The 27,981-nt window shown below is 42.8% G+C and overlaps 1 protein-coding gene and 1 long non-coding RNA gene across 3 annotated transcripts in view; one reads left to right on the forward strand and one right to left on the reverse strand.

The window, feature by feature from the left end:
• The window catches only part of MAML2 (mastermind like transcriptional coactivator 2), a 109,223-nt gene that overhangs the window by 20,287 nt on the left and 60,955 nt on the right, over positions 1-27,981 (forward strand). The gene's annotated exons all lie outside the window — the stretch shown is intronic.
• On the reverse strand, positions 918-26,325 carry LOC138792329 (uncharacterized). Of its 2 annotated transcripts, none has more exons than XR_011363121.1 (3): positions 26,251-26,325; positions 4,952-5,077; positions 918-1,124 (listed from the first exon to the last, which is right to left on the reverse strand). It is a non-coding gene; the product is annotated as an uncharacterized lncRNA (long non-coding RNA). The 2 variants fall into 2 exon arrangements; XR_011363120.1 differs by lacking the exon at positions 26,251-26,325 and adding an exon at positions 6,657-6,699.

Genomic DNA, 27,981 nt, shown 5'->3' on the forward strand with positions numbered 1-27,981 from the left:
GAAAAAAATAAAAGCGCTATAGGAGTTACGATGGGGCCATTTTAAAAACACCTATTTGCAAAAAAAAAAAGTTTTACTGTAATAACAATAATAAAACTTTAGAGAAGCTATATAAACTGCATATCGCTGTGTTCAGACTGACCTATAGAATAAAGATAAAATGCCAGTTTTACTGTTAAGTGCATTACGTACACATGGACTCCCCCAAACTTTGCGTAATCGCATTATTTCTCCCAAATTCACCCCATAAATTATATTTTAGGGTTCCGTCATTACTTTTATGGTAGATTTAAAGGCGCCATTACAAAGTACACCTGCTCCTGAAAAAAAAAAGAGTTATGGTTCTTAGAAGGCGAGGAGGAGAAAACGAAAACGCAAAAATGTAAATTGTCGCGGTCCTTAAGGTCATTTTGTGCTTTGTCCTTAAGGGGTTAAAGGGATTGATCATCAAAACAATCATGTGCTGTGTTCTTTCCAGTCTGACACAGTGCTCTCTGCTGCCACCTCTGTCCATGTCAGGAACTGTCCAGAGCAGCAGCAAATCCCCATAGAAAACCTCTCCGGCTCTGGACAGTTCCTGACATGGACAGAGGTGGCAGCAGAGAGCACTGGAAAGAATACACCACTTCCTCCAAGACATACAGCAGATGATAAGTACTGGAAGACTGGAAATTTTTAAATAGAAGTAATTTACAAATCTGTGTAACTTTTTGAAACCAGTTGATTTAAAAAAATAAACAAATAAATAAAAATACATATATATATATATATATATATATATATAAAGTACTCCTTTAAAACATGCAGCAAATGACTACCCTTTGTGGATGACTTCACAAATCACCTATTCTATCAACAGATCATTTTTTTAAAAAAATCTTGGGAAATCCCCTCTAATTGGATATGGTGTCCTCAGTTGACTGAACCCCTTTAAGTAAAAATAATAATGTAAAAACTTTCCAAACTCCCCATACCCGTGGATCTATTGGATCAGAGCTCCTTTGCCGTGCACACATTGATGACTTATGGGACATCTCCGTCCATTATAGCTTTATGCGATAGCCTTGAGGTCTCTCGTTTTTTTTAATCTCGGATTATTCGGAGCCATTTACCGCTTAGTATACCTAAAAAAAAAAAAGAAAGAATAAAGCTCATTATGGCCGCCCGCCTTTCATCTCCCTTAAGTAAATGGTAATGCGATCTAACTTTTCTTCTTCTTTCCCTCTGGCTGGCAGAGAATAGCTGCAATAATATCTATAGCTGTCCTTAGGAGCCGAATGGATTGGAACAATTGTTGTCTGTGCTGATGAGTTCAATGTTGTCATGGAGAAGCCCAAGACGTGAGGGGAGTTTATGTTTTGTTTGGCCGGGGCCCAAGCGGCGGAGGAGAGCGAGCTCGGCAGAACTGGCCGCCTCTTAGTAATGCAGGAGGCGAGAGGGAAAAGTTTTTGTTTCCTTATAAACTTACCCTATGGTTATACTGTGGGGTCATGTATATGGGGATTACTTATATGGGAATTTACCAAAGACTACACCGAGGTCTTTCCAAAGAAATCAAGGTTTCCTCATCCCGTCTACCATACCGGTAGATGGATGTCGGACTCGGCTACCGGCTCGTATGTTGGACTATACTGTGTGAGCAGGACTAGGTAGGATGTAATGGTTGAGCGGTTCCATTCGCTGACAACAAAGGAGGCAGTATAGTAGTAGAAGGCCGCTCCTGTTCGTATTCCACATCAAAGATGGAGACCCCTCGCATAGAGGTATCACATAGAGTCGTATCTCTGTCATATACTATACAGTGCACAAGGAGGCCATCTATTACAAGAAGCTAGGCCCGTGCAAACCTGCCCTTTACCTCTAATGCACAAGCTACCTGCAAGGGTCAGAGATCTATGGCCTCACTTCATCATAGCCTATCCTTTTTCTGGGGTCTTTCTGGGTCACCAAGGAGCCATAAAAGTGTCACTGTCGTTTTTTTTGTTTTTTTTTTGCAGAAATCAATAGTCCAGGCGATTTTATGAAACTTTGTTATTGAGTTTTATAGACAAATATGCCATTATCTGCATTCAAAAAGACTTTCCCCCAGGTCCCCCCGCCCTCTCTCATTCACTGCTTATTATTAGGAAATCTTATCAGACGAGCCCTGTGTAACCTATGGAGAGGGGAGGGGGGAGGAGGGAGATTAGTCGGCAGCAGAGAGCAGAGAACAAAGGATTACACAGCGGGACCGGTGTGAAAGCCTGTATTCAGAAGTCAGAGAGGTCAGTGCTGGCAGAGCAGATAGCCTGGTGATGTAGCTGTAAATTTACTGATTTTTCATGATAAAAATGTATTTTTTGTCTAATAAACCCAATTAAAAAGTTTCTTAAAATCTCCTGTACTATTGATTTCTGCAAAAAAAAAAGAAAAAGAAAAAAAAGAATTAAACTACAGTGACACTTTAAGGTTGGTTCACCCTAAACCTGAAGCTGCAAGAAGGTGAGGAAAGTACCCAGCATGCAATGCCTATTGGATTCCTAACATCATTGTAAATGACTTAATTTACCAAAAATGACTCCAAAAAACCTGCTCTAAAGCCTTGGCCACTTCATGCCTTCCACTGCGGGTTGTTAGGGGAAATCTGTCTTTAGCAACAGCTGGATAGAAGAGGGGGGGGGGAGTTAGAGAGTATAGGGTGGTGCTTAACATGTGCTCTGTGCTGGAGAAAGGAGAGAGAAAGACAGTGAACCTGCATCTGTCCATGCAAGGTAAATCAGGGCTTCCCTCTCATGGCAGCAGCAGGGCTTAGTGTAACCCTTTCCGTGCTTTGCTGCTGCTGTTTATCCTCCCCCTTCCCCCCCCCCCTCCCATACACACACACACACATTTTATTTGTTGTGCTACATAAATCAACCCTATCACCCTGTTCAGTGCTGTGTATGGTGTATTCTTTCCAGTCTGACACGGTGCTCTCTGCTGCCACCTCTATCCATGTCAGGAACTGTCCAGAGCAGCAGTAAATCCCCATAGAAAACCTCTCCTGCTCTGGACAGTTCCTGACATGGACAGAGGTGGCAGCAGAGAGCACCGTGTCAGACTGGAAAGAATACACCACTTCCTCCAGGACATACAGCAGATAAGTGCTGGAAGACTTAAGATTTATAAATTGAAGTAATTTACAAACCTGTATAACTTTCTGACACCAGTTGCTTTAAAACTGTTCTCCATCTATGAAAGTATGTCCCAAGGAGACCCTATCAGGACCTCAAATTCCACCTTGGCCAATGGCCTCCGACCCAAAACCGAGGTGTAAGGAAATTCATCAGAATACAGTAGCGGTACAGATACAACCCTCCCATTATACGGCTGTTTACCCACAGTGTGCCGCACATTTTATGAACTTTCCAGTACACCAGTTGCATATAAAGTCTTTATGGGTTTTGCTGCAGGAGCTCTTGGCCTATAGAACAGGCTCTTAGCCGCCACCATGCCAACATAATCACAGCTTGGCAAGACACAGACATATGTTTGATCTGATGTGTCGCGTCTGCTATACTTTTATAATGTATAATGTTAAGTCCATGCCAGAAACTCAGAAAAGCTGCCGTCTACTCCTGGACGCTACTGTATGGGCTAAGCTGGTTAAGAGGTTAATGTAAAGTCCCAGTCCTAGACTCTGGAGACAAAAGTAAATATTCTAGATATTTCTGGAACACGTCCATCTGGTCCGATCCCACAGAAGAGCTACCATAGCGCAAACTGCTGAAAAAGGCCCCACTGGCTGTGATAGAAAGGAGTCAGGAAGGAGGACATGTATGGGGCCCCGCAGACTGGTCATGTGACCCACGTCCACCCATGAAAGTGTCTACAGTGGTCATCAGACCTGGTGTATGGAGCAATGGAGGAAGAGGTCTGGTGTGATGGGTCATGTTACATCTGTGGTATCCCACCACAGGTGTTGCTATTAGTTACACCCTTTGCAAAAGCCTGTATTTTTTGAATGTAAGTGGTGATGTAGTAGTGTTAAAGTTTCACCACAAGATGTCGCTGTTGTAAGTATATGTACTTAGTTGTTGCACAGCTGCAGTATTGAAAGGGTTATCTTTTATCTGTATGTCATGTGGATGCGTAGACCAATGAGAGTACTTTCTTATACATTTCTATCTTTACTTCTCACATATGCACTCTTCACAGCACACCTTACAGGGGTCTAAATGAAACCCCTGAAGATGACAGCATATGGCAGTACTGTTGATAGGGGTACTCCGGCGAAAATATTTTTCTCTCAAATCCACTGGTTTCAGATGGTTATAAAGATTTGTAATTTACTTCTACTTAAAATTCTCAAGTCTTCCAGTACTCATCAGCTGCTGTATGCCCTGCAGGAAATGTTGTTTTCTCTTCAATCTGACTCAGTGCTCTCTGCTGCCACCTCTGTCCATGTCAGGAACTGTACAGATCAGTAACAAATCACACTAGAAAACCTTTCCTGCTCTGGACAGTTCCTGACATGGACAGAGGTGGCAGCAGAGAGCCCTGTGTCAGACTGGAAAGAATACACCACTTCCTGCAGGACATATAGCAGCTGATAAGTACTGGAAGACTGGAGATTTTTAAGTAGAAGTAAATTACAAATCTGTATAACCGAAACCAATTCTCTTAAAAGAAAAGTTTTTTTGCCGGAGTACCCCTGTAAGCTGGGAGAAACATAGCAGCAGCCTGTCCTCTTCTTCCTCCTATCTCAAAATGCGACATAAAACAATAAACAGTCCAAAAAAATGTATGTAGTAAAGTAAATCAGCCAGACGCTGCGAGTATCCTGGGGACATGTGACACGAGATGTGAGATGAAGGAAACTTTATTACTATGCGGTTATATCCAGTGTTGTGGGAAACTGTCTGCACTGTAACACTCCACAACCCACTTCAGTAAAAAAAAAAAAAATCACCATTTTATTAGCGTTACCAACCTCTCTAAGGACAAAAGAGGCTCCCGGGGTGATCTGAATCCGGACGGGGCCCTCCATTGTCTTCAGTGGGACATTATGGCTGGAGGCGAGGTCATGTCCTGGGTGCCAGAGGATCGTTCCTATAGCCTGCGGGTATAAAACCAACAATGGCGCTCTCTGAGACTCTCATAGTTCCAGAAATGTAGCAGTCACCGCCGCCTTCTAAAAATATGGCAACAAAAATAATCCCTGTATACTTCTGTGGCATCGGCTTCTGATGCGGAGGAGGTCATGGTGGCGTGGGCGCTAGTACCGCCAAGGAGGCCTCGTTTCCCTACTGATGTTTTTTTTTTTCCCCACCGGAACTGATATACTCTGCCAATAAAGGGATAAAATATACTCCCCCAAAAAATCTAAAATAAAAAATACCCAAAACATTATAAATTTTTTTTTTATTTTTTTTTTTATTTTAAAGGGGGTTATATAAATAAAATAATCCTAACTATATTGGTTTGGGCCTGACTACTGGGACCCCCACTAATCACAAAAACAGAGGTCCCTTGTTTACCAGTTGAATGGAGGAGCAGTGCACATTTATTTTGTGACAATAGCCAAGTGCAGCACTTACAAGCCCCATAAAGAGGGATGTGCGTTGACACTTTATAACCTTAAAGGGGTACTCCGGTGAACTTATTTTCGTTTATTGAAATTTATAAAGATTTGTTATTTACGTATGTTTAAAAAATCTCCAGTCTTCCAGTACTTATCAGCTGCTGTACGTCCTGCATGAAGTGGCGTATTCTTTCCAGTCTGACACAGCGCTCTCTGCTGCCACCTCTGTCCATGTCAGGAACTGTCCAGAGCAGTAACAAATCCTCATAGAAAATCTCTACTGCTCTGGACAGACAGAGGGGGCGCAGAGAGCACTGTGTCAGATTTTTGTAGGTCTAGTGGCCGGCTTAGATTCCAAGTGTCTGGCGTAAGTTATAGTAAGTTTGATGGACACTAGTAGCCACACCCTCTTTTTTACCAAGCCCCACCCACTTGGGATCAGACCAAAGTCACTAATTTGCAACTTAGAGGCTACATAAAGTTGTCCCCCCCCCCCCCATTGTGCCCTCCCTAAAGCCCTACTGCCCTAAAGAGGCATTTACGCCTCCATACACATTAGAGAAAAGGCAGTGGATCTGGTTACCACAGGTACAGGGTAGCATACTCTGCTGATCCTACACTATAGAGCTGATCTGGTGCACTTATTACCGCCCCATCCCCCCCAACCATAGGTTTTTTAGAGGGACTTAGGGGCCGTGATTCCACATGTTTGAACCCAGGGTTATACATCTCTGCGGTGAACTCCAAGTTTACATATAGAGGAAAAAGTCACATTCCATTCACACTCCGAGCTCCTTCCACTTCCTTCCGATAGCTTATTTTAGAGCCCAGTGAGTTTTTCTCACGTCCTGAGGAGAAGGATGTTTTCTCTGTAGCTGATAAGTACAGAAAGTCTTTCATATTAGGTGTAGGAGCAGGAGGGTAGCTATATGGGGTCCATCAGAAGGCCCAAGACCCCTCTACTACATAAAGGGACAACAGTACTGAGGTTCCTTAACATATCAGATAGAAGTGTATATTGGCTTCCCAACAGATAATGTCAGGGGGGTGAAGGATCAGGCATGGTGGACTTCAAGTGTCTGATCCTTTTATTTTTGGAGCGATAAGCACTAACCAGAGGAGTCTGGCCGCGGCCTATTCCTTCATGCGTATGTGTAGACATGTGGGGAGACATACTTAAACTGTATTAAAGGGTATAGTCCATATAGGTATAGGGAGAGATTTATGAAACATGGTGTAGAGTGAAACTGGCTCAGTTGCCCCTAGCAACCAATCAGATTCCACCTCTCATTCCTCACAGACTCTTTGGAAAATGAAAGGTGGAATCTGATTGGTTGCTAGGGGCAACTGAGCCAATTTCACTTTACACCATGTTCCATAAATCTCCCACATAGGGTCACTGTTTTCCCATGAAATTGACCAGAGTGTTTGATATATACAGTAGGAACCCCCCTTGTGGATTAGCCGCATTGTTCTTCCTGCCACATGTGAATACAGTATATAATATCTCATAGCTGTGGAATGTCGGTGGATTTGGTGCAGAACCCACCTCTAATGCCCCCTTCATATGACCGCGGCCATATATACGGTCAGGAAACCTGATCACGAAGCCTTCAGGAGGCTTCAGAAAACCATCAGTGTTTCCTAATCGTAAAAATGTTGAAAAAAAAAAAATACTCACCTGCTGCATGGCTCCTGGCCAGCTTCTCCCTATGTCTTTTGGCACGAGTGGGGAGAAGAGAGCGACCTCTTGTGGCCAAAGGCATATTGCTGCTTTCAGCCAGAAGAGTAATTGACAGGGCCTAGAGCCAATTACATCCGGCCCTGTCAAACACAGCGTCAGCACCTGATGGCACTTGTCCTGATGCTAGCACTGGAAAATGCTGCCACGCAGTGCATCGGGAATTCCAGACATTTTCCAGTTGCGCATCCAGAGCTGTGAGGATATCTGGATGTCCCCATAGGGTTCTATGGGGCATCTGTACCCAAATTCTAAATAATTCTAAGACATGTCCTATAATTTCTGGACCTGTTTTCCAGCATGGACACCATTCAGGGAAAGTCCTAAAGGGTATCTGTACCCAATAGAACCCTGTGGATCCGGTAATCTATCTGGATATTCTAATAAGACGTCATGGATTTTTCCTGAATTGTAAAGGGGGGCTTAATCTTGACAGAATCCTGAAAGTGTGAACATAGCTTTACCGTATTGACCTTGTCAGGATTAGCGGGGTGTAATGTCATTATTACAGGGCTTCTTTTACCAATAATTACACAGTCCTAATAGGATTTTCCCCATTAATGTTACACCCGGCTGTTAGTATCTTCCTACATTTTTAGGCTATGTTCACACAGCATTTGTGACCAGCCGTTCCGTGACTGAATCTTTCCGGCCACGGAGCTCTGATGCGGGCGCATCAGCGCGCGCCTGATTTAGAGCTTCCCACAGCACACAGTGAAGCGAGCGGCCGGAGCCGCTTGCTTCACTGTGTGAACTGACAGGGTTTTCTGCGGCCGGAATTCACTAAATTCCGGTCACAAAAAACTGACATGTCAGTTTTTTCCGGCGCCGCATGGGATCCCGGCCGGAGCGCATACGATGTGTGTACGCTCTGGCCGGGATCCCATTGAAAATAAGGCTATGTTCCACCCCTCAAAACTATGGCCGTAGTTCTGCGTCGAGAACTACGGCCGTAATTTTACGTAGTGTGAACATAGCCTTAAGAAGTACAATAGAGGAGCATCAAAAGCAAAGTTTACTGTATAGACTGGGACAGAATTTTTGGAAATCCCTATAGCAGATTCAATGTATTTTTCCTTTTTTTTTTTTTTAAGAGTCTTCAGTAGAAAACTGAAACAAAAATCCTGACGGAATCCTGAACGTATGAACATGGCTTCACTGTATAGACTGGGCCAGAATGTTGGAATTGCCTCTAGTAAATCCACTGTGGTTTTTTTAAGAAAAGATGATTCAACATTTTAATGTTATTAGCACAACCAAAGGTCTGTAGGGTAACAGTATCTCTATGAAATTGTCCGCTGTGTTTGGGATTATGAGCTGAGTGTAGACTGTGAGAGAATCCGGAGCTTTGTAAATTCTGGGAAAGAAAAAGTCCTTGACCTGGAACAGTTTCTTTCCTTCTCACACGCATCGCCATCTCCGAATTTTTGGGGTAGTCTGAGTAAATCTTCAGGACACAGGAGTTTCTTATTTGCAGCACTTGCTACAAATCGGAGAGACTTTATTACTGCGCCAATTATACGCGTCCAAGACGTCCTCCGTCTCCACTAGATCATTACAGAAAGCACAAAAACACCCTTGAAATGCGGCTAAATATAGTCCCCGCCGAGCACACCGAAAAACATTTCATTTGCATAAAAACATTTAAGTAAACAGGAGGTGTTGATTTGGCGTAACCACCGAGCACGTAGACCTAAAGGTGTCCATAGGCCGGGCCTTGTGTCATTCCAATTAATAAGAGCAGCCAGGATTTACTGCGAGGAGTTACTTTCACGGATAAATATAGCCTGAGTGTTAAATTTAGCCTATTGCTGATTTATGGGCCCCATACATTTCTATGCCCCATGAACACGTCAGAATATTATGCTGGGCTTAAAACGACAGAATCTAAATTAATTTCATTTACTTATTTTATTATTATTATTATTATTATTATTAGTTATTATTATTATCAATATTATTATTATTTTTTTATGTATTTATTTATGTTATTATCTATGAAGATAAAATATTGCAGTTCTAATATTGCCCACTAGGGTTCACACAATAGGCTGGCAATTCATGTTATGTGTAAGTTCTAGGCTAGGTTCACACCTGCTAGAATCAACAATCTACTGAATATGTAAAAAATAATCTTAGAGTATATAATATCTCATTTATTTGTAATGTCACCAGATTCTTTCAGGATTTAGGTGCAGAATCTGCATGTAAATCCTGACAGGATCCTAAATGTGTAAACATGGCTTTAACATATAGACTGGGTCAGATGCTGAAATTAGCTATAATATTTTTCTACTGTGTATTTTCCAAAAAATATTCAACAGAAATTAAGATTTTTGCTTCGGATGTGCCAGCAGATGAGCTAGCCACATTGTCATTTAAGCATAGCTTTACTGTATAGACTGGGACAGAATGTTGGAATTCCCTTGAGCAGATTCAATGTGTATTTTTTTTTAAGGGTACGTTCACACATACCGGATCCGCAGTGGATTTCTCGCTGTGAATTCGCAGCGAGACCCGCTGCTGATCCCTGCCCAGTAAACTCTATGGGCAGACAAACTCGCAGCAGGATGCACATCCTGCTGTGAGTTTGTCCGCAGCCCGCCCCGTTAACTCCTCACCGCCGGAGCCTATACTCCTCCTGGTCCACGATCCGGCTTGCTTTGGGGGTTCTCGGCACGTCCCGATCGGCCAATCGGTGCACTGCCCTGCAGCAGCGCACTGATTGGCTGAACGGGACATAAAGACACTGGGAGCCCTGAAGCAAGCCGGACATACTCACAGCGGACATACTCACAGCGGGATGTGCATCCTGCTGCAAGTTTGTCTGCTCATAGGGTTTACTGGGCAGGGATTGGCAGCGGATCTCGCTGCGAATACACAGCGAGAAATCCGCTGCTGATCTGGTAAGTGTGAACGTACCCTAAGAGTCTTCAGTAGAAAGCTGAAGCAAAAATACTGCCAGAATCCTGAACATATGAACATGGCTTCACTGTTTAGACTGAGCCAGAATGTTGGAATTGCCTCTAGTAAATCCTTTGTGTATTTGTTGAAGAGTCTCCAGCAGAAAAATGAAACAGAAATTCATAGAAATTCACATTCATAGCTTTTTCCACTATGTGTGGAGTATTTAATTTACTATCTGACCCTTGTTGGTAGATATGGCAAATGAATATCGTATCTGTTTAGGTGTCACTTCACATCTAAATCTTCAGAAAAATTATGAATATATAAATATGGCTTTACTGTGTAGACTGGGCCAGAATGTTAAAATTGCCAATAGCAGTTACACTGTATTTTTCAATGAATCTTCAGTAAAAAATCCTAAGCAGATATCTAGATTTCTGCTCGGATGCCAGACCTAAATGCTGAAAGAATCCTGACTGTATTAACATGGCTTTACTGTGTAGACTGGGCCAGATTGTTTGAATTTCCTATAGCAAATCCACTGTGTATGTTTTAAATAATGAACAGAACTGCAGGAGTGCCACCATATCTGCTCATGGAACAGAGACATTATCATGTGTAGCACAGCCACTGCATGTGAATATAATCAGACATCATAACAGCCAGAGGATAGATAATTGGCTGTGCTTGATGCCAGCCAGGGCCTACCTCATGTTAAGAAGTTTTTCCTGTTTTTAATATACCATTTGCATGTAGAAGGGAGCATATTCCATCAGGATTTAGAAGTGGAATCAGACAAGTGAATATGGCTTTACTGTATAGACTGGGTAAGAATGAAATCAGTTTCATCTCATTATAAGATATAATAGAGGAAATAAAATAGATTTGTCCAGAGAATACCTTTTAGGGTAAAACCAAAAAAGTTTACTCACCTGCCCTGATCCCCCACCCCTTCCGTTCCAGCAGAGCCTGGTCCTGCAGTGTAGAGCTTCTTGTTCTTAAAACCAATAGTGGCTGAGGCGGATCACTACTACAGCCAATGGTGGCGACTTTTATGTGTAGAGATAACATCCAAGAAGTGTTGCACAGTGGGACAGAGCTTTATAGGGATGGCGGCAGGGGATCAGGGTAGGTGAGTATACATTTTTTTTTGTTTGTTTTAAACCCAACTAGGGCCATTTCATGGTAAAAAGACAACCTCATTAATTTGATGATACCCACACTATGGCTGAAACTACAATTCCCAGCATGCCTCCAGCTGCAGAGCCACAGGGTTGGATGGATGAGTCACTCAATCGGTGGAAACTGAAGCTAGCTCAGTTTATAGGATTTTGAGTAAAAATGGTAAAAAGTAAAAGTCTGATTCATATAAGATGAAACTAGTAAATAAGAACAAAGCTGAACAAACCTGTAAAACGCAGCTACGTGGTCAGAGCAGCTGTGTCCTCTGTACTGGACAATAAAATAATGACATCACTCTCTCTCAGGGACGGATCCTGGGAGAGGTGACAGCCACCGGGCATTAGGGAAAAAATGGTGGATTCCAGTATTTTTAACTTTTTTATAGGGGGGCTATAAAATCCCTGGAAATGCATGAGTAAACTGCGGGGTTAGGGAATCGGGGGAAAATACAAATCTATATTCCACATGTTTCCCCTATGATAACTAATATTGAAGCATAAACAATAGCAAACTGAACATATGAACAATCCGACAGAATAGTGAGTGCAGCTCTGGAGTATAATACAAGATGTAACTCAGGATCAGTAATGTATGTACACAGTGACCCTACCAGCAGAATAGTGAATATAGCTCTGGGGTACAATACAGGATATAACTCAGGATCAGTAATGTAATGTATGTACACAGTGACCCCACCAGCAGAATAGTGAATGCAGCTCTGGGGTACAATACAGGATATAACTCAGGATCAGTAATGTAATGTATGTACACAGTGACCCCACCAGCAGAATAGTGAATGCAGGTCTGGAGTATAATACAAGCTGTAACTCAGGATCAGTAACATACTGTACACAGTGACCCCACCAGCAGAATAGTGAGTGCAACTCTGCAGTATAATACAGGATGTAACTCAAGATCAGTACAGGATAAGTAATGTAATGTATGTACACAGTGACCCTACCAGCAGAATAGTGAGTGCAGCTCTGGAGTATAATACAGGATGTAACTCAGGATCAGTACAGGATAAGTAATGTAATATATGTACAAAGCTACTCAAATTTATTACATAGTATATATCTACACTTAAAAATTAAAAGCAACTCCAATAACACTTGGTCTATCTAGTCAAGTAACAATAGGGAGCAGAATTTTAACTTGGCCCATATGCTTTAGTAGATACTTGGCAATATAGGAGGTCAACATTGCTACACATGGGCCATATGGACGGCATATGCTGCTACTTGTACAATGATATAATCCGTCTATATTGTGTTATCCCATCATAGACACAAGTACTTCATTACCATTGTATATATGGATCCTATACGGACAGAAAACATTATAGATAGTGATGACATAAGTGTAGGCTATATAAGATTGGGTGTCTTTACTGACAGGAACCAGGAAGCTCAGGATGAACAGATAGCCTTCCTATTGACCTTTTTTTTTGCATTGTATACATATGTTTCCAGGTAGTTTGTGTTGTATCCAAGGATAAAGATGACACACTGATATGTTATAGAGGAAAGCACAGGAGGTGGCCTGAAATAACAGAGAGTCCTGACTGTTCTTCATACACAGTGTAATTGGTTAATACTTTCCCAAACCCGGTTGTGACGGGGAGCAGCAGATGTTGGGAGACGGGCAGGAAGTGGCTATGACAAATAAAAAGGATATAAGCTTGAAATCATGAGCTTTACTTCCTGCCAGGAATTCTCACAACTCGGCAGAAAACAAATGGAGTTCAGCTACTACTACAACTCTGCTACTCCATCCCAAGGTCAGAGGGTGTTCTATGACACAGCGACTGGGATGGGGAGAAGACTGGGGAGGAGAGACATGAATAGGGACTAAACATAGGAGGACACGTATGAAAAGGCGTAAATGTCCTTTTTAGTCGCAGATGGGGCAGATCATTGTAAAAATATTCGCAAATGGTATTTTAGCGAATATTTTTTTCACATCTGTGCCACCTTCACCAGTGGGGCGGAGAGGGGGCATTACAGGGAGTGCGGCAGCACGCAGAGGGGGTGCGGCCTTTGCGTGCGCCGCATTTATCATTTTTCCGGTGGAAAAATGATACTGAAACCTACGCCCGCTCTGAGCTGGCGAAGGTTTCAAAATTTTCGCATGGACGGGCTTTGCACGATCGGGATTTATGTAGAGGAAATGCGCCTCTACATAAATCCCCTGAGCTTCGGAGCGTAAAAAACACCAGACTTCATAATGCTACGTTTACACGGAGCGATAATTCGCCCAATCATACGATTAACGATTTCGAAGTAACGATTTTTTTTTATAACGATCAGCGTTACAGAAAATTTGTTTTGCGATCGTTTTGCGATCGCTTAAGCCTATCTCGCACATAGGTAAAATCAGTGAACGACTGTTTACACGGAACGATCTTTGATTTTTGCGAACGATCAACAACTATTTATTAACATGTTCAAAGATCAAAATGAACGATTTTTAGCTAATCGCTTGATCGTTTGCTGAGTTTACACGGAACAATTATCGCTCAATGCGATCGTTATCGCGAAAATTCGCCCGATAATCGTTCCATGTAATTAATGTCCCCCATAGTGCACATTGGGGGAGATTTATCAAACTGGTGTAAAGTAGAACTGGCTCAGTTGCCCCTAGCAACCAATCAGATTCCACTTTCCATTTCTCACAGCTTTTTCGGAAAATGAAAGGTGGAATCAGATTGGTTGCTAGGGGCAACTAAGACAATTCTACTCTACACCAGTTTGATAAATCTCCCCACCTTACAGACTTAGGGCAGGTTCAGTAGTGGATTATAATAGGGGCGTTTCGGGCGGCAGCCCGGGGCCCTGAGCGCCTGGGGGGCCCATGACCACCCAAAAAGACTTATTCTTTCAGTGGTGTACTGTCTCCTGGCTACACTTCCGCCATGATTTGCAAAAAATCACAGTTTTTTTATGGCAATTTTGCACAAATCAGGACATCATGACATTATCTGTTCTGTACTGTGAACGCAAGGCTAGTGCTGCCATAGTTACAGTGGGGGGGGGGGGGGCAGGCTTGGTGAACAGCCCGGGGCCTATGGTAAAGTTAATCCGCCCCTGGGCAGGTTCACACTACGGAATTCTCGCGGACAATGTCCGCGGAATTCCGTCAGCTGTCCGCCCGCATGGGCACGCGCTTTTCCGATGGCTCCATAGACACCATTCTATGGGCCGGCGTATTCCGCGATCCGCTAAAAGAAGTGACATGACACTTCTTTCAGCGTATAGCGGAATACGCCGCCCCATAGAATGGTGTCTATGGGGCCGGCGGAAAGGCGCCCAGATGTGCGGGCGGACAGCTGACGGAATTCTGCGGACATTGTCCGCGAGAACTCCGTAGTGTGAACCCGCCTTTATTTAGGGATATTTATCAAACATGAGGTAAAGTGAAACTGGCTCAGTCGCCCCTAGCAACCAATCAGATTCCACTTTTTATTCCTCACAGACTCTTTGGAAAATGAAAGGTGGAATCTGATTGGTTGCTAGGGGCAACTGAGCCAGTTTCACTTTACACCATGTTTGATAAATCTCCCCCATTGGGCTAAATTAGGGGCCCTCCAGCTGTTGCAAAACTACAACTCCCATCATGCCCACTAGACTCTTAAGGCCAGAATAAGCAGGGATTTCAACAAAATACAATTATTTTCCCCCTTGATTAAACCAGGGCCGTCTTAACAAAACGATGGGCCCCTGGGCACAGCTGTGGACTGGGCCCCCCCACCCAAGATCAAGTCCCCGCATCCCCCCTAACCTTGTGCTGTGCAGCCCCATGTGGGGAAAAAGAAATAGAATACCCCCTGCATACCCCCATATAGAATACCCCCCTGCATCCCCCATATAGAATAGCCCCCCCTGCATTCCCCCATATAGAATAGCCCCCCTGTGCACCCCCCATATAGAATAGCCCCCCTGCATCCCCCATATAGAATAGCCCCCCTGTGCACCCCCCATATAGAATAGCCCCCCTGCATCCCCCATATAGAATAGCCCCCCCTGCATCCCCCATATAGAATAGCCCCCCTGTGCATCCCCCCATATAGAATACCCCCCTGCATCCCCCATATAGAATAGCCCCCTTGCACCCCCATATAGAATAATCTCCACTGTGCAATCCCCCATATAGAATAGCCCCCCTGTGCATCCCCCCATATAGAATACCCCCCTGCATCCCCCATATAGAATAGCCCCCTTGCACCCCCATATAGAATAATCTCCACTGTGCAATCCCCCATATAGAATAGCCCCCCTGTGCATCCCCCCATATAGAATACCCCCCCCTGTGCAACCCCCCCATATAGAATACCTCCCTGCATCCCCCATATAGAATAGCCCCCCCTGCATCCCCCATATAGAATAGCCCCCCTGTGCATCCCCCCATATAGAATAGCCCCCTTGCACCCCCATATAGAATAATCTCCACTGTGCAATCCCCCATATAGAATAGCCCCCCTGTGCATTCCCCCATATAGAATAGCCCCCGTGTATCCCCCCATATAGAATGCCCCCCTGTATATCTCCCCTTATAGAATAGCCCCCCCTATGCATCCCCCTATGTAGAATAGTCCCCCCTGTGCATCCCCCCTTATAGAATAGCCCCCCTGTGCATCCTCCCACAAAGAATATCGACCCCTTGCATTCTCCCATCTAAAATAGCCCCCCTGTGCATCCCCCTTATAAAATAGCCCCCCGTGCATCCCCCCATATAGAATACGCCCCTATAGAATAGCCCCACCATGCACCCCCCTATGTAGAATAGCCCCCTGTAAATCTCCCCTTATAGAATAGCCCCCCCCGTGCATCCACCCACAAAGAATAGCCCCCCCCCCCCTGCATCCTCCCATCTAAAATAGCCCCACTGTGCATCTCAACCCCCCCCCCCCCTCCCCCCCCCCGTGTGGCCACATGTGAGGGGGTTTAAAAAAAAATAAAAAAATACAACTCACCTCTCCTCGGCCCGGATCTTCAGTCTGCAGCAGCCTCTCCCTGCTGCTGCAGCACGGCGCTCCTCTCTCCGCTCTCAGGTCCTCAGCGGCGCGTCAGGGAAGTGACGTCACCGCTGGGGACCTGATGTAGGTGCCTGCAGACGTGCCTGCACGCGGCACGTCTGCGGCTCCTGGGCGATCGCTGAGGCCCGGAAAAGACTGAGGGAATAGCGCGGCGGCCGGCCGCGCTATTCTCTCAGTCTCAACTACTACAGAGGGTTGGCCGCGGGTCGCGGCCCACTCAATGGTGGGGAGGTCTTTCTGCAGGGTAGGCGACTGCCACTGGGGCCCCCCATGAGTCATAGGCCCCCGGGCAGCCGCCTACCCTGCCCAATGGGAAAGACGGCCCTGGATTAAACTATATATCAATCTGTTCAGCTTTTATCGCTCTATAACAAGATGCCAATAGATTAAACCGCATTTTTATGCTGACAGGTTCCCTTTAAGGGTATACACTTAAAAGATTGATAACAAGAATTTCTATGGCTGTCTTATTTATTTTCATAGTGGGGAATAGGGTGGCAAAACAACATTTAGATTAGGGATAGGAAACCCTTGGCTATCCAGCTGTTGCAAAACTACAATCCCCATCATGCCTGTATGTCCTGCAGGAAGTAGTGTATTCTCTCTGCTGCCACCTCAGTTCATGCCAGGAACTGTTCAGACCAGGAGAGGTTTTCAGTGGGGATTTACTGTTCTTGACATGGACAGAGGTGGCAGCAGAGAGCATTGTGTCAGTCTGGAAAGAATACACCACTTCCTGCAGGACATACAGCAGCTGATAAGTACTGGAAAACTGGAGATTTTTTTAATAGAAGTAATTTACAGATCTGTAAACCATAGAAAAAATAGAAATGGCCTATGGTGTATCCATGTTCTCCAGCCTTAGTACTGCATCCAACCTCTTCATCCACTGGTAATCAAATGCTGCATGCTTAGGTTCGCTCATCTCTAATAGTAAACCAATGGTAGAATCAATACCAATAATAATGGTTGTGGTGGTCATATAAAAATATTAATAAGTAGTAATAATAATAGATATTATTACTATAGAAGTAATAATAAAACCATAATAATAGTAACGGTACAATCATATAAAAATAGAAGTAATAATTATAGGAGAAAGTATACCAACAGTATTGGTTTGTATAAGGCCTTGGATCTAGGAGAACGTCCATCTCCATCTCTCCTGTGCGGGGAGAGGATGGCCAGCTCTTGTGGTTACCACACACTGGCACCACGAATCAGCTGGAGAGACGAAGTAATAGCCATAGAATACAGGCGGCATTAAGCTTTCCTACCTAGCGTTCCTGGTTCCCGTCTCCCCCACCTCGGCAGCCGCTCGCAGACACATTTTTCACATATTTGAGAATGTTTTTAGTGTTGCAGCCTGTGTGGCACTAGACGTCGCGGTTCCTAATAGCCTAATAATATAGAATACAAAGCACAGATGAGGCCTTTACATGGAGCCAGTGTGTCCGCTGTATGTATAGAGGATCTGTGTGAGCTGGAGACATTGGGGAGCAGCACACCAGAAGTCTTCATATAGGAAATCCAAAGGTTCGGTATGATGGAGCCTGGCACCACACACTCATAGAGAATGAGTGAAGCGCTAGTAGCATATACTCTACCCATTTTGCAGGTTATAAAAAGAAAATGTATTGCCTAGTTTTTTTTTTTCTGTTTCTATTTTCTCATTGTAAATTTTATTTTATTCTATTTTTTATACGATATTACGGGCCTAGCCAGCATTTAGGGATTTGCTTTACTGTAGGATATGGAAGTAGTTTACCCCTCTTTTTTCACTCCAAACACACTTAGTGTTCATGTGTATAGGAGATTGGGAGAGATAGCTGTGTACAACTACTATTACAGTAGTACTGCTATTCCAGCACAGCACAGCACTTCATGGTCTCGACACAATGGAGTGCCTGCTTAGCCAATCAATGGCAGCAATGGTGACCCATCTCAGCCTCTAATTGGTTGAGCAGGCTCTTCCTTGTGTCAAGTCCAAGACCAGGAGGGGCTATGCAACAGAACTGGTCTTCAGTGGCAATGGCGGGGGATCAGGGCAGGTGAGTACACATTTTTTAATGTTTTTACCCCCTTGACAACTCCACAAGGTACAGTAACCATACACTTACGGGTATCTCTCTCAATGACAGATACACATTAGTATTGAGGTAAGCAGGAGATCAGGGAAGGTGAGTACTCATTTTATATTGTTTTTACCCCATGTACAACCCCTCAAGGTACAGTAGCCATACACTTACGTGTATCTCTCCCATGAATGTTGAGCTAAGCCAAAACAATGTTCATGTGTTTAGAGATGGGGTAGGCCGCTGCCAGACTCCTCTGCACCAACATCATCTGTTGAGGGAAAACAAGGGACCCCCATATACATTAGATGGTTTTCTGGTCCCCCCCAAAATCAGCCGAGACTTCTTCAGAAGAAGTAACGCACGGGCTGACTGTGTACCATACGTAGGTTCTTTACCAGGGCAACATGAGGATAGTCCCAGCTCTCTGCATACTCCCCGCAGCTGGACATAAGAAAGCCTCTGATACTCTTCCAGCTCCGGTCTTGATTTATTTTCATAAATCCAGGTTGTTGGCCCTCATATCCTCACCATTATCAGCACATGTTACCTAAAAAAAGCCCCTCACTATTAAACATGACTAATGAGTTTAGTTTCTCTTTGAATTGCTCTTAAGTTGTGGTAGAAAGTTTTTAAAACAGCGACAAGATTGCTGATGTGGCAGAAGTTAGCCGAGCATTCCCACATTCCCCTGGTTCCTTTTCCTTTTTTGTACCAAAAGTGGACACCCCCCACCCCCACCCCACACAGACACACACACTCCTTCCCCCGTACCGTTTTACTTATGTGAGATGACTAATGAGAAACATTAAACCTAAGACTTGGTACCCCTTGGAGTAGTGACAAGTCGTCTTTCTCAAGGGATGAGCAAATATCAGCGTGTTCCCAGGAAGATTAACTAGGAAAAGCGAGAAGGGGTATAACTTTTTTGGTATATGTTACTTTGAGAGCTATAATATACATTGAATAAGCCTCACTATAATCCTTGACTATAATGATTAAAAAGTACTGAAACCTTCAGAGATCAGCTTTAAAGAAAACGGGAAGTGTTCAGTTTCCCTGCAGCACCACCACAGGCGACATGAGGCATTACATGTACTGGTCCTCCAAATAAGCGGCACTACATGTACTGGTCCTCCAAATAAGCGGCATTACATGTATTGTTGCTCCAAATAAGGAGCACTTTTGCCATGTTGTAGAGATGTGAAATGTTTTAATCAGTTGGGATCTGGTTGTCAAGGCAAAAAATTAGTTGTGAGAAGTGTCTGCCAAACGTGTAGAGAAGTGACTGCTCAAGATATGAATACCACAACTAATTAAAACTTTTTACATGTCTCTGTGACATTTTAAAATTAACAGGTACACTTTAACCTAGAATTGTTATGGGAAATAGCGCCACTCCTGGCCATATGAAATAGCGGATAGCCACAGGCAGGGTCAGTTCAAAAGCAACACAAAAACATGAATTTTGGCACCAGAAGATTTCGGTACAAAACTTGGATACAAGTACAAAAATTGATCCACTGCATGTGCCATCAAGAATGGCATTTAGTAAACAAAAGTCTGTTTGGAAAAAGTTCCTAATTCATAGCCACATAGGCACTTCTTTGCCTCGAGACCAGGAAATAGATGTGCCGCAGTGGTACATTTAATGGCATTGTATAGGAGTAGGGTAAAGCTGCCATTGGCCAAAAGTCATGTCCACCATCCATTTGGCACCAGATGTAGGCAATAACTTGATCAGTAGAGTATCATGCGATTAGATGGATTGTGATCATAGAGTATCATCGGATTAGTTGGATTTTAATTGTAGAGTATCATGCAATTAGTTGGATTGTGATCATAGAGTATTATGCGATTAGTTGGATCGTGATCGTAGAGTATCGTGACTAGTTGGATCGAGATCATAGAGTATTATGTGACTAGTTGGATCAAGATCGTAGAGTATCATGTGACTAGTTGGCTCAAGATCGTAGAGTATCATGTGACTAGTTGGATCAAGATCGTAGAGTATCATGTGACTAGTTGGATCGAGATCGTAGAGTATCATGTGATTGGTTGGATTTGTAGCAGGCATCCATTAAAGGCAGCACTTTTCCAACTAGTGATCCCACTCTTGTGGCGAAAACAGGAAGACCACTTCCCTTTGTCTCTTACAATATTTCCTGTGGAGGAAACCTGTTTTTTTCCCTAATACTTTAAAATAGTAAAAGAGCCATTTAATTGATGACCATAAAACCCAAAGACAGGGGCACCAGACAGGCAATGAACAGATGAAATTATTACTGTTAATGTTTAACGAACTTGACGAAATGTTCGCCACTTGACTTGAGTCCTGGAAAACATGCCTACCGCTATAGGCCATAGGCTGTGTCTGTGTTTTACTGGCAGCCCTAGGGTGGCATGCAACTTTTCCAGCCATTGGGAGTCAAATGCAGAGCGTTTGGGTTCAGAGAACAAGGCAGACGAACAACATATGTGGACAAAGAGGGGTGCTAATATAGTGTAGCATAAACAATAACAGTGGGAAAATTACTTGAAAGATGACCAAACTAACCTGGTGGTGTTGTGCAAATCATAGGCACAACACTAGTAGGCGTTTTTGTTAGATCAGTTTGATGCCTGGCCTCTGGTTCTCTGCTCCCGGCACCCGTCCTGATGCCAAAGCATGAAAATGCAGTTTGGAATTGACCATTGGACCATATATATACAGCCACGGCGCAGGACTCACAAAATAACTCCAAGACCTCACGGGTGTCCATCTTGGGCTTTTTTTATTCACACTAGGCTTAAAAATGAGCGACGCGTTTCAGTGTTGGACTGACACCTTTATCAAGCTTCTCCTCACTGCTAAACGCCAAGTCCAGACTTGGAGGTCCTTGGAGTTATTTTGTGAGTCCTGCGCCGTGGCTGTATATATGGTCCAATGGTCAATTCCAAACTGGGTTCAGAGAACGTTGCCAAACCCAAGCAGTTTGGCAAGTTCGGTTAAAACTGCCTGTGACTACACCACATAATGTCCATCCCACGCCACTATATTAGTAAGTGGCACCATCTTGACCTCAAAAGGAAGGTTGCATCTTTCCTAAGCATCATAGCTTCTATAGGTCTGTGTGTGTGTGGGGGGGGGGGGGGGGGGGGTAGGAATACTGATAGGTAACTCTACTGTGAAAATCCTAGACCAGTAACCTTATTGCACCTGCTGTAGGAGTATAATGGTGGCTAGGGGGTGGAAGGAAATTATGAAAATGTCAACTAGACCCAAACAGGTAAGAGCATCCATTGCTCTGTCCTCCATGAGCACAGAAGGTGGGCAGATGCATAAGAGAACCTGGTGGATGTTGTCAGTGGTCAACCATGCCCAAAAGTAGACAGGACCATAGTGAGGACTCTAAAAAGTAGAGAACTCAAAAGCCTTTGGAGGCATATAGTTGTAGACCCTTGATGGTGGTCAAGGCCAGACTTTAGATGGAGGTCAAGCAGACTCTAGATGGTGGTCAGGGCCAGACTCTAGATGGTGGTCAAGCCCAGACTCTAGATGGTGATCAAGGCCAGACTCTAGATGGTGATCAAGGCCAGACTCTAGATGGTGATCAAGGCCAGACTCTAGATGGTGGTCAAGCCCAGACTCTAGATGGTGGTCAAGCCCAGACTCTAGATGGTGGTCAAGCCTAGACTCTAGATGGTGGTCAAGCCCAGACTCTTGATGTTTCTCTAGCCCAGACTTCATATTGCTTTCTGAAATCTATGCCTGTTTTGTCACAGATTTATTTTGGGGGCTTTAGGTGGTTTGGTTTTGGAGGACACTTTAACTGCACAGTCCTTGTATTTGTCAAGATATAGCCCAGTTATTTGCCAATTCCCATGGAGGAAACTGAGGGGCTCCTAAGTCTTAACAATTACCTTAATATTATTCTTATAAAGGCGCAGCAAGTCAGGGACTAAGCACAAAGCCTTTGTGACTGTTATAATAAGTTCCTTCTATTAGGCCTTGAGCATAATCTTCGTTCCCAGCCTCGCAGCTTCTCCCCTTGCAGTAACATATAAGACACTGTGCGAATGTGTGAAACCAAACACCAGATTGGGATCGGGCATCTAATACTAAGTACACACAGCCATGGTTTTTACATGTTTAACATGATTGCAGTTTCCCATAGAAGCAGCTGGAGGAACCTTTCCTAGACGTTCCTTAAAGGGGTTATCCCAAGTGTAAAACCTCTCAACTATCCTCACCACAAACAGAATAAGTAGCTGATTATGGGGGTCTGACCACTGGGATCTCAACTAGAGATGAGCATGCTCGAGTCCGATTGTTCTGCATTTGATTATCGGTGGCTGAAGAAGTAGGATGCAGCTCTAGAAAGTCCTTAAAACATGGATACAACCATAAGCCATAGACTGTATCCATGGTTTTCTGGACTCCCTGGGGGATATTAATCAAACATGGTGTAAAGTAGAGTTGTCTTAGTTTCCCCTAGCAACCAATCAGATTCCACCTTTCATTTTTCAAAGAGTCTGTGAGGAATGAAAGGTGGAATCTGACTGGTTGCTAGGGGCAACTGAGCCAGTTTCACTTTACACCATGTGTGATAAATCTCTTCCCCAATGTTTTATGGCTTTATCCGTGTTTTCGAGGACTTCCTAGGGCTGCATCCAACTTCTTCAGCCACATGCTGCACACTCATACTGGAGTATGCTCCAGCTGCGCTCATCTCTAAGCCCCATTGATCACAAGAATGAGGGTCAGCTATTCCTTCAACAACAAAATAAATAATCCCTTTAACCCTTTAAGGAGGCCGTACTTTTCTTTCCATCACACAGTATGAAGATCCACTCTTTTCTTCGTACTATTCTGGCATATTGCAGCAAGAGGTTAAGACGAGGACGTCAGAACCGTGACCATCTCATTGAGACTCCCTGGGCCCACATGATGTCTTCTTCCACCGCTTTGAGGTGACAGCTCCACTTAAAGTTGATTTCTGGTAGCTTGTCCTTGGCTAATCTACTACCATATAATATGATCAATGGCCGCAGCAGACACTGACATTTAATGCTACTTTCTCAGCTTGGGGATTACAACAGATGCAAGTTAAAATAAACACATCTACCTCCCCCCCCCTCCCTCCGCCAGATCTGTGCGTTTCGAGCCTCAATGCCTGGCACTAAATCTTCCTGGTACATTTATAATGTATACACAGCCAGAGATTCCCACACTTCTTTTTTCCTTTTTTTTTACATTTTTTGTTATTGAAACCAGCTGAGTCAATTCATAGGAAGTTTTAAGAGGACAGACCAAATTCATCCTCACCCCACACATTTCCTGGGAACTCCGCATGCACTATATCCTAGACCCAAACCGCTATCAATCATCCTGTCTAGTCCTAGCCATTTATTGCTTATTGGTTGATGACATCCAACATGGCCGCCATGTCAGCTTCCATATTGGAAGCCTTTTTTTTTTTTTTTTTTTTTCTTATCCAGGCTTAGAGAAACATGGTGGCTTTCTTCCAGAAACAGCACCAATCCTGTCCTCAGGTTGGTTGTGAGTTTTGCAGCTCAGTTCAATTAAGTAAATGGATCTGAATTATAATACTGCACACAACCTGAGGACAGGCGTGACGCTGTTTTCCCAAGAAAGTAGCTGTGGTTTTTTTTTCAATTTGCGATATGCCCCTTACTATCCCCATTAGGGATGGTCCGAACCCTCCGAGGTTCGGGTTCGTATGAATCCGAACGCTCGGCATCAGATTCCTGCTGTCTGCCCGCTCCGCGGAGCGGGCGGATTGGCTGGAAAACTGGGATACAGCCTATGGATATGGCTGTATCCCAGTTTTCCAGGCGGTCCTCCCTCTGGATCCGCCTGCTCCACGGAGCGGGCAGACAGCGGGAATCATTACAAGAGAGTTCGGGTTTGTACCATCCCTAATCCCCATATAAGGGATACTGCCACAAAGATGAAGTGGTGGGCAGTAAGTTTAGTTTCCTAGCAGCGCCACCACTGGGGAAATGAGGTGTTACACAGCAACCATTCACCTCAATGGGTTGTGTGTGTGATATAGGACAGGTCAGATCTTCCAGAGGAAGAGACACTCTTTTTAAGTATTATAGTAGTTATATTCTTGTATATAGGGAGCAGTATTATAGTAGTTATATTCTTGTATATAGGGGGCAGTATTATAGTAGTTATATTCCTGTATATAGGGGCAGTATTATAGTAGTTATATTCTTGTATATAGGGGGTAGTATTATAGTAGTTATATCCCTGTATATAGGAGCAGTATTATTGTAGTTATATCCCTGTATATAGGGGCAGTATTATAGTAGTTATATTCTTGTATATAGGGGGCAGTATTATAGTAGTTATATTCTTGTATATAGGTAGCAGTATTATAGTAGTTATATTCCTGTATATAGGGGCAGTATTATAGTAGTTATATTCTTGTATATAGGGGGCAGTATTATAGTAGTTATATCCCTGTATATAGGAGCAGTATTATTGTAGTTATATCCCTGTATATAGGGGGCAGTATTATAGGCAGTATTATATAGCAGTATTCCTGTATATAGGAGGCAGTATTATAGTAGTTATATTCCTGTATATAGGGGGCAGTATTATAGTAGTTATATTCCTGTATATAGGGGGCAGTATTATAGTAGTTATATTCTTTTATATAGGGGGTAGTATTATAGTAGTTATATTCTTGTATATAGGAGGCAGTATTATAGTAGTTATATTCTTGTATATAGGAGCAGTATTATAGTAGTTATATTCTTGTATATAGGAGCAGTATTATAGTAGTTATATTCTTGTATATAGGAGCAGTATTATAGTAGTTATATTCTTGTATATAGGGGCAGTATTATAGTAGTTATATTCTTGTATATAGGAAGCATTATTATAGTAGTTATATTCTTGTATATAGGGAGCAGTATTATAGTAGTTATATTCCTGTATATAGGAGCAGTATTATAGTAGTTATATTCCTGTATATAGGAGCAGTATTATAGTAGTTATATTCTTGTATGTAGGAGCAGTATTATAGTAGTTATATCCTTGTATATAGGGGCAGTATTATAATAGTTATATTCTTGTATATAGGAGCAGTATTATAGTAGTTATATTCTTGTATATAGGGGCAGTATTATAGTAGTTATATTCTTGTATATAGGAAGCATTATTATAGTAGTTATATTCTTGTATGTAGGAGCAGTATTATAGTAGTTATATCCTTGTATATAGGGGCAGTATTATAATAGTTATATTCTTGTATATAGGAGCAGTATTATAGTAGTTATATTCCTGTATATAGGGGGCAGTATTATAGTAGTTATATTCTTGTATATAGGAGCAGTATTATTGTAGTTATATTCTTGTATATATATGGGCAGTATTATAGTAGTTATATTCTTGTATATAGGAGTAGTATTATAGTAGTTATATTCTTGTATATAGGGAGCAGTATTATAGTAGTTATATTCCTGTATATAGGAGCAGTATTATAGTAGTTATATTCTTGTGTATAGGAGCAGTATTATAGTAGTTATTTTCTTATACACAGCGGACAGTGTTATAGTAGTTACATTTTCTTATAATGAGAAGTATTGTTCAATTAGATTTGTATGGCAGATGATAGACCATAAAGGTCTATGGTGGAAAACTTTTATAGTTTTATGATTTCATATTCTGAAATATGCATACATTTGCTGCTATACAGCTGTTACAGTATATAGAATTCTGTTAGGTTAGTTATATGAAAAGACCACTTACTTATGTCCATCTGTCCAGATATCTTGTTAGTTTGTGAACATTTCTGTGCTCATTTATACCTTTGACTTTCTCTTCTTAATGTTTTCTTCTATGTAAATCTTGCCAATTGCTTGGGTGGAAAAAAAAACTCTTGCCAGAATCCGCGCAGCTAACATTAGCTACAAGGTGTTAAATCAGAAGTGCAAATAAGGTTGAATTTGCAGTTTGTTTTTCTCTAACCTTGTTAACCAGTTTTAAGGTCTTGTTCAGAGTTAGCAGAGGGGTTTAGGGGCGCTGCTAAGAAAACATCACTGTTACATAGAAAACAGCTGTGAAACACATATATAAAATGAAAACATTTTATTTCCTTCCCCCTGTGACAACTAATCAACTTATTGTTCTCTACTGCCCCCTCTGTCCATGTCAGGAACTGTCCAGAGCAGGAGAGGTTTTTTATGGGGATTTGCTGCTGCTTTGGACAGTATGGGACATTGACAGAGGTGTCAGCAGAGAGCACTGTGTCAGACTGGAAAGAATACATCACTTCCTGCAGAACATACAGCAGCTGATAAGTACTGGAAAACTGGAGATTTTTAAATAGAAGTAATTTACAAATCTGTATAACCTTCTGCCACCAGTTGATTTTTCTTTTCTCCACAGTACCCCTTTAAGTCAATGAACTGCCTTTTGTCTATGACACTGAGTTGCCTGATCATTGACCTCAGATATGGCTGTTTCCTTAAAATCATATACTTCTTTGTGGTTGTTTAGCTGCTTGTAGTTTTAGATCCAATGACTGTACTTGAGAGCCCAACACTGGCCTCCAGCAGAAAGAGTAAGACCACTGATCTGCTCTATAAGCAGTGGTATGGCTGATATATATATATATATATATATATATATATATATATATGTCAAATTTATATACATTGGGGAAAATAAGTATTTGATACGCTACTGATTTTGCAAGCTTTTCCACCTACACAGAATGGAGAAGGGTATAATTTTTAATGTAGGCACACATCACCTGTCAGAGACAATTATAATATTTAGTGATAATTATTTAGCATTTTATTGCATAAAGTAAGCAAGAACAGCAAGAACTCAGCAAGAACTCTGGCTCTATAAGTAGCTTCTCCTACTGTGCCATCATTACCTAGATCCATTGCACCTGTTTGATCTCATTACCTATATAAAAAACACCTGTCCACACACTCCAACCTCTCCACCATGGCCAAGACCATATGTGGTGTCCCACCACAGGTGTTGCTAGTTTATACACCCCTCGCAAAAGCCTGTACTCTAGATAAAGTGGTAACGAAGTTATGTCTAAGTTTTGTCACTAGTTGTCATTATTATTTGTATATGCACTTGTATATTGCACAGCTGCAGTGAACATGGGGATATTGTTTGTTGGTAATCTGCGCACCAATAGGAGCTCTTTTCTTTTCTCCACCTATCTCTATTCTCCTTTTCTTCTCTGCACTTTTTTCTCCACCACTTACAGGAGGTATTACATACCCTGTAGGAAGTTGTCACATGGGGAGAGGAAGAGCACACCTACACTTAGTCAGTCCAGTGTAGTCAAGTCTGGAGTGTGGTACTGGACAGACATATGGGAAGCAAGGAGACTCTTTTCTTCTCCAAAGCAACACTTACTTTTATTATGCAGTGCTAAACCACTAAGTAGAGGAGAAGCCAGAGATTACCCCAACCCACGCCGTGAACATCTCTAACAGTGCAGGACAGTAT

This window comes from Dendropsophus ebraccatus, chromosome 5 (assembly GCF_027789765.1).
Source record: "Dendropsophus ebraccatus isolate aDenEbr1 chromosome 5, aDenEbr1.pat, whole genome shotgun sequence".
Lineage (NCBI taxonomy): Eukaryota > Metazoa > Chordata > Amphibia > Anura > Hylidae > Dendropsophus > Dendropsophus ebraccatus.